General features: G+C 49.1%; 1 long non-coding RNA gene across 1 annotated transcript in view; it reads right to left on the bottom strand.

The window, feature by feature from the left end:
* Positions 1–975: 975 nt before the first annotated feature.
* LOC144888811 (uncharacterized) overlaps positions 976–7,220 on the bottom strand; it is a 12,574-nt gene continuing 6,329 nt past the window's right edge. The window contains exons 2-3 of the long non-coding RNA XR_013621337.1: positions 6,119–6,223; positions 976–1,060 (exon numbers count right to left, since the gene is read on the bottom strand). This is a non-coding gene — a long non-coding RNA (uncharacterized LOC144888811). The remainder of the gene's footprint in view (positions 1,061–6,118; positions 6,224–7,220) is intronic.

A 7,220-nucleotide genomic window follows, 5' to 3' on the forward strand; every position in this document is an offset into this window, starting at 1 on the left:
CTCAGTCCGCCTCGTTTGCACGCTGCCAGGCCCCACTGAGCCACCCATTCACCCCGGTCCCGTCTGCCGATGCACCACAGGCCTTCCGCGTGACTCGAATGGGTCGTGTCAGTTCGCTCCTCCGACCGTGCCTGGATCCGTCCACGTCTTCCTGGACTCGGCCCGGAACCGCGATGCACCCAACATTTCAACAGGGAAGAGAGAGTCGAGGGCGAAGGTGGCGAAAAATGGTAAGCGGTCGAGGGAGCGGAATCACGAGGCAGCAAAGGGAAAAGGGGTCCAGGCATGAAGGAGGCCAAAACAAGAAGAGGGAAATGCCGGGGAGCAAGTCGTTTTGTCACTCGCGGTGTGACGTCAGCGCTCTCTCCACCAATGGCCGCGTCACCTCTGTCTCATGCCATCGGTCACTCGCCAATCAGTTCTGCCGCTTCCCTCCACCTTCCTTCCACTAATCAGTGGCCAGCTGGTGATGTGGCTGGCTGCGGCCCCATCGACAGTGCCCCGATCTGGCTTGCTGCCTGTTCTTCCTGTAAGTCTTATTGTGGCAGAGGGAAATTAATTAATGTGTGCACTAAGGGCCTAGCTAAGTGTCTATGGTGCAGTGCCAAAAGGGACAACGGGATAGCGACAGGGGGGGATGACATACAAGGGAATTTTACCCATAATCCCTGAACGAATTAGCATGCCCCGCCCCCTTGTAACAGGGACAAATATCCAACTTATCCGACATCCGGGCTACACGTCCCTGACTTACTGTACATCGAGATGGTTCTTCTATCATGATCATCGGAGCACCTACCTATGCAGATCTACCTGGATCTAGATATTCCCCCCTACCCCAATTCATAACAGTATGTATGTATGTATGTATGGATGTATGTATGTATGTATTTTGTATGTGGAGTATTATGTGGGTGGTGCAATAAAATGGGTGTGGTGAAAAAAAAGCTGTTTGGTCCAGTAATTAAAGACTTACTTCGATGTCCACTGGCTGGTACAGGTTCGATTCCCACGGTGGCTCACTCTCTACAGGTGTACCAAAACTTGGGAGTCCTTCATGCTGTGGTGAACAGACAGGAATTGCGGGAGGGGTGGGGGTGGTCGGGTTTACAAATTTATGACACAGTCTGATACACAAGGCCATTTCACTCTCCTGCATGGCCTTATACACAATTTGTATGTTTTGGATTTCTTTGTTTTTGTCGTGTTTTAAGGAAAAACAAAAATAAAAAAGTAGTAAATGTGCAGGAAAATCTGAATTTTATTTTCTGGAATCAAAAGCTGTGAGATATAGCAAACTATTTTTATTCTAATTGTATTCCACCGAATTGCTAGACTGAGACGAGTCGTCCAAGGATCTCTCGTGTCTGAGCCCCGTAGCTTGAACTGCCCCCTCCTGCCCCCCTCTCCTCCACCGATGCCTATTTCCAGCCCCGACAGCCATTCCCAAAATGTCAGGCTCGCACAGGAGGAAGTCAACCTGTCAACGAGTTGGCGGTCTCTGTCCGCCCCATTTCACACTCGTTCTAAAAGAACAGTCTCTCTCACTCTCTCTCTTTACACGTGACCGAATGTAAAAGATGGCATAGACCGCGACATCCCTCATGGGTACACGACCCATGGTGCCCCCATCCCTCTCGGGTACACGACACAGGGCGCCTCCATCCCTTGGAACCTCTGCAATTGTTTGTGTCCTCGGAGCACGTAAATCAGTCGAGGCACAACCCGACCTGCAAGAGGCCAAAGGAGCACGCCGATCCAGGGCCCTGATAAAATGCTTGAACTTTCACCCCCATAGGTCTCCATGACTAAACCACAGGCGCCATGGGTGCCCTTCTGCTTTGGAACTGAGGCCCCTGAGGCCAATCTACTGATCCTTGAAGGAAACCAGAAAGGATGTTTGAGGATTTGAAAAGGAGAAGTGTGACAAACATGGAGGAAGCCGTATATGGCACCGTCTTGTCTCAATGTCGTCTTGTTGCACCTGGTCACAGGTACGGAGTGCAATGGACAAACTTGAACAGTGGCCAGGACATTTTAGAGTTCAGAGGAACATTATTGTCTACTAGACGACATGCTGAGCAGACATTCAAAGGCCTATCACGTTGCTCACATAAACGGCCATTTTTTCATTATCTATCTCCATTTGGGAACTCTGGATGGTTTGAGATATGGACGGGTAGATTTGTCTACCACGCATAAACAACATCGACATGATGGATTGTTAAAGGTTTCATTCTCCTTCGACAATGGCAGATTTCACATAATTCCGAGAGACATTCTAATTGTGGAAGTATCCTCCACCTGTCACATGAAGACATCAACACCAAGGCCAGGGCTTCAACATGGCGGCCGTCGTCGGATGGTGGAGCCTTTCTGAAATTCAATCCAAGGACGTCTGGCGTTAGCAAGCCTTTGCTATTGGTCAAATTCACGTTGGAATTGCGCTTATTGTATTGAAATATATACGAGTTCCATTACGAGGAACTTCAAAAGCAGGAGACTTTCCGGCCCAACTAGTCTGCACTAGCAAACCAGGAGAAGATTCGGCCAAACTAGTCTGCACCAGCAATGCAGGAAACTATTCGGCCAAACTAGTCTGCACTAGCAAAGCAGGAGACGATACGTCCAAACTAGTCTGCGCTAGCAAAGCAGGAGACGATACGTCCAAACTAGTCTGCGCTAGCAAAGCAGGAGACGATACGTCCAAACTAGTCTGCACTAGCAAAGCAGGAGACGATACGTCCAAACTAATCTGCACGAGCAATGCAGGAAACTATTCGGCCAAACTAGTCTGCACTAGCAAAGCAGGAGATGATACGTCCAAACTAATCTGCACTAGCAATGCAGGAGACAATATGTCCAAACTAATCTGCACCAGCAATGCAGGAAACTATTCGGCCAAACTAATCTGCACTAGCAATGCAGGAGACAATATGTCCAAACTAATCTGCACCAGCAATGCAGGAAACTATTCGGCCAAACTAGTCTGCACTAGCAATGCAGGAGACAATACGTCCAAACTAATCTGCACTAGCAAAGCAGGAGACGATACGTCCAAACTAGTCTGCACTAGCAATGCAGGAGACGATACGTCCAAACTAGTCTGCACTAGCAAAGCAGGAGACGATACGTCCAAACTAGTCTGCACGAGCAATGCAGGAGACGATACGTCCAAACTAATCTGCACGAGCAATGCAGGAGACGATACGTCCAAACTAGTCTGCACTAGCAAAGCAGGAGACGATACGTCCAAACTAGTCTGCACTAGCAAAGCAGGAGACGATACGTCCAAACTAATCTGCACCAGCAATGTAGGAAACTATTCGGCCAAACTAATCTGCACTAGCAATGCAGGAGACGATACGTCCAAACTAGTCTGCACTAGCAATGCAGGAGACGATACGTCCAAACTAATCTGCACGAGCAATGCAGGAGACGATACGTCCAAACTAGTCTGCACGAGCAATGCAGGAGACGATACGTCCAAACTAGTCTGCACGAGCAATGCAGGAGACGATACGTCCAAACTAGTCTGCACGAGCAATGCAGGAGACGATACGTCCAAACTAATCTGCACCAGCAATGTAGGAAACTATTCGGCCAAACTAATCTGCACTAGCAATGCAGGAGACGATACGTCCAAACTAGTCTGCACGAGCAATGCAGGAGACGATACGTCCAAACTAATCTGCACGAGCAATGCAGGAGACGATACGTCCAAACTAGTCTGCACTAGCAAAGCAGGAGACGATACGTCCAAACTAGTCTGCACTAGCAAAGCAGGAGACGATACGTCCAAACTAATCTGCACCAGCAATGTAGGAAACTATTCGGCCAAACTAATCTGCACTAGCAATGCAGGAGACGATACGTCCAAACTAGTCTGCACTAGCAAAGCAGGAGACGATACGTCCAAACTAGTCTGCACTAGCAATGCAGGAGACGATACGTCCAAACTAGTCTGCACGAGCAATGCAGGAGACGATACGTCCAAACTAGTCTGCACGAGCAATGCAGGAGACGATACGTCCAAACTAATCTGCACGAGCAATGCAGGAGACGATACGTCCAAACTAGTCTGCACTAGCAAAGCAGGAGACGATACGTCCAAACTAATCTGCACCAGCAATGTAGGAAACTATTCGGCCAAACTAGTCTGCACTAGCAAAGCAGGAGACGATACGTCCAAACTAATCTGCACCAGCAATGTAGGAAACTATTCGGCCAAACTAGTCTGCGCTAGCAAAGCAGGAGACGATACGTCCAAACTAATCTGCACAAGCAATGCAGGAAACTATTCGGCCAAACTAGTCTGCACTAGCAAAGCAGGAGACGATACGTCCAAACTAATCTGCACAAGCAATGCAGGAAACTATTCGGCCAAACTAGTCTGCGCTAGCAAAGCAGGAGACGATACGTCCAAACTAGTCTGCACTAGCAATGCAGGAGATGATACGTCCAAACTAGTCTGCACTAGCAATGCAGGAGACTATCCGGCCCAACTAGTCTGTGCTGGCAAAGCAGGAGACTATTCGGCCAAACTAGTCTGTGCTGGCAAAGCAGGAGACTATTCGGCCAAACTAGTCTGCACGAGGAAAGCAGAAGACTATCCGGCCAAACTAGTCTGTGTTAGCAAACCAGGATACGATTCGGCCAAACTAGTCTGCACTAGCAAAGCAGAAGACTATCCGGCCCAACTAGCCTATGCTAGCCAACCTACGGTTGTTTAATTGTCTGTGCTCTATCCTAAACCTCAAGCAAGGAAGCAGTCCCTGCATCCCCTGCATCCTGAGCCAGAGGTTCCCTGCATCCGTGCCAGAGGTTCCCTGCATCCCTGCATCCTGAGCCAGAGGTTCCCTGCATCCCTGCATCCTGAGCCAGAGGTTCCCTGCATCCGTGCCAGAGGTTCCCTGCATCCCTGCATCCTGAGCCAGATGTTCCCTGCATCCCTGCATCCTGAGCCAGAGGTTCCCTGCATCCGTGCCAGAGGTTCCCTGCATCCCTGCATCCTGAGCCAGAGGTTCCCTGCATCCCTGCATCCTGAGCCAGAGGTTCCCTGCATGCCTGCATCCTGAGCCAGAGGTTCCCTGCATCCCTGCATCCTGAGCCAGAGGTTCCCTGCATCCGTGCCAGAGGTTCCCTGCATCCCTGCATCCTGAGCCAGATGTTCCCTGCATCCCTGCATCCTGAGCCAGAGGTTCCCTGCATCCGTGCCAGAGGTTCCCTGCATCCCTGCATCCTGAGCCAGAGGTTCCCTGCATCCCTGCATCCTGAGCCAGAGGTTCCCTGCATCCCTGCATCCTGAGCCAGAGGTTCCCTGCATCTGTGCCAGAGGTTCCCTGCATCCCTGCATCCTGAGCCAGATGTTCCCTGCATCCCTGCATCCTGAGCCAGAGGTTCCCTGCATCCGTGCCAGAGGTTCCCTGCATCCCTGCATCCTGAGCCAGAGGTTCCCTGCATGCCTGCATCCTGAGCCTCCAGGGATAACACAAGCGCTTGCGAATGTCTATGGACTGTGAGAGAATGACATTCTAGCTTGCACAAGAGTATGTACAACGACCGAATAAACATGAAAGAGAACATCATGTTCCAGTCCACAAAAAGCAGGTTGGTTCTGGATGCAGGAAGTTTAAAAACAAAGCATGGATATTCCGCTGCGGGCTCTGTTCAGACGTTGTGAGCCGTCTGGGATTTCATCGTTGTGCACACACACACACACACACACACACACACACACACACACACACACACACACACACACACACACACACACACACACACACACACACACACACACACCTGTTTGAATCTCCTTTATTGGGATTCTACAGAACAAATATAGCTTGTTGGGCCTCCGCTTTTGCATTGCTGAGATTGTGAAAGCTCACCTTGCTCTTTACACCTGTCCTTCGTCTTAAAGGTTATTTTCCCATTCAAATTGGACACGTTCAATGCACATCCAGGTTCACCTTTTTGAAGGCTGGCACAGTCGTCTCTCCATCCACAAGAAGTGAGATTGGAAAGCATGGATCACTTCAGAAATCTTGTTGCATTGCATCATGTGTATGAATATCCAGTGATTCTAAACATAGGGGACAGGATGGCTTCAGGGTACCTGCTCGTCTGGTGTGGCACCACTCGGGTTCCTCCTGGAGACATCTTGTTTACCTTGCTTTCGAGAATCGCAGAGCCACACGCGATGCCACGGAAAGCCATTCACCTGCAGAGCAATCCAAACAGTGCATTTAGGGTATGGAGATGACAGTAGATCTGAGGACCAGTATGGACCCATTATTGTCCCCCGTCTGGACCCAGCGAAAGGGGGACTATGGTTTTCCCCTCCGTCCGTGTGTGCGTCTGTCCGTCCGTCCGTCCGTGTGTGCGTCTGTCCGTCCGTACGTGCGTGCGTGCGCGCGCAAGCGAAGGACCGAATTCTAATCTGGTGTGTGGGTGTAACTAGGCATAAGGTAGAACGCTATTGAAAACTATTGAAAATTGGGTCGCCACGTCAAAATCCAAGATGGCCGCCGCCATGTATGTCTGAACCCTGTGAGCGAAATATCTTGAAAAATAAGCGAAGTACCAACTTCTAATCTGGTGTGTGGGTGTATCTCGGCATAAGGAAGAACGCTATTGAAAATTGGTTCGCCACGTCAAAATCCAAGATGGCCGCCGACATATATATGTCTAAACATTGTGAGCGAAATATCTTGAAATATAAACGAACTACTAACTTCTAATCTGGTGTGTGGATGTATCTACGCATAAGGAAGAACGCTATTGAAAATTGGGTCGCCACGTCAAAATCCAAGATGGCCGCCTTGCGTCTTCCACTTTGTCAACTCACATCACTTCAGCGACGGGGGGCCCTAGGCGTAACGCATGTTTAAACTAGCAATGGCGGGGCTTCAGTTGGGAGGCCCAATTGAAAAAGCAAAATATCAGAAATTTAAGACTTTTTTTATTTTAAACGATTTATATAAACATCCGTTAAATCATATCACACGCAAATCATCAAAATCTAAACAGTATTTGTAGAATTTTAATAAAAGCCACATCACTGTTCATATCGGTAAATATTATTCCATCGTGTTTGGAAAAACTGGAAAATTGGAAAATTGGAAATTGGGAAAATTGGAAAGAATTTGGAAAAACAATATACCCCATTTTACTCCAGGGGGTCCCAGGATTACCCAGCCAAAATTTCGTTGCGATCG

Source organism: Myxine glutinosa, chromosome 14 (assembly GCF_964187855.1).
Source record: "Myxine glutinosa chromosome 14, kmMyxGlut1.1, whole genome shotgun sequence".
NCBI classification, from domain to species: Eukaryota; Metazoa; Chordata; class Myxini; order Myxiniformes; family Myxinidae; genus Myxine; species Myxine glutinosa.